The sequence below is a fragment of the Corvus brachyrhynchos genome, unplaced genomic scaffold (assembly GCF_000691975.1).
Source record: "Corvus brachyrhynchos isolate BGI_N302 unplaced genomic scaffold, ASM69197v1 scaffold32, whole genome shotgun sequence".
NCBI lineage: Eukaryota > Metazoa > Chordata > Aves > Passeriformes > Corvidae > Corvus > Corvus brachyrhynchos.
The window spans coordinates 15,775,388-15,775,841 of NW_008237919.1; positions in this window are offsets into that span (position 1 = coordinate 15,775,388).

Below are 454 nucleotides of genomic sequence, written 5' to 3' on the forward strand. Positions count from 1 at the left end.
GAAACCCCCCCCCTTTATATTTTTTTTTTTTTTTTTTTTTTCATGTGTGTGTGTCCTGCCATGACAGCAGGACCCTCTCAGAGGGTTAAACTGACAGGGTACATGTGATTTCATGGAGAATGAGGAGGGCTGAACAACCAGCAACTCAGCAGTACCGTAAGTTTGAGATCACAAGGACATCCAGGCCACACAGGCTATTTCCACCACAGGTTTCTATTCCAGGCTTTGATCCGATTAGACCCTGGATCTAATAGGATCTATTAGATCTTAGCAATAAAGCCACTGAGACAGCTGTAAAACAAAATATATCACTGATGGGCAAGAAAGGACAATGAAATCTCATCAATTCTTGCTCTGACCACCACTGCCCCCCAAATAATACAGCAGCAAATATTTCAAACAGAAGATGCTGCTTAGATCCAGAGTCCTGTATGAGCACTGCAAACAGCCCTTC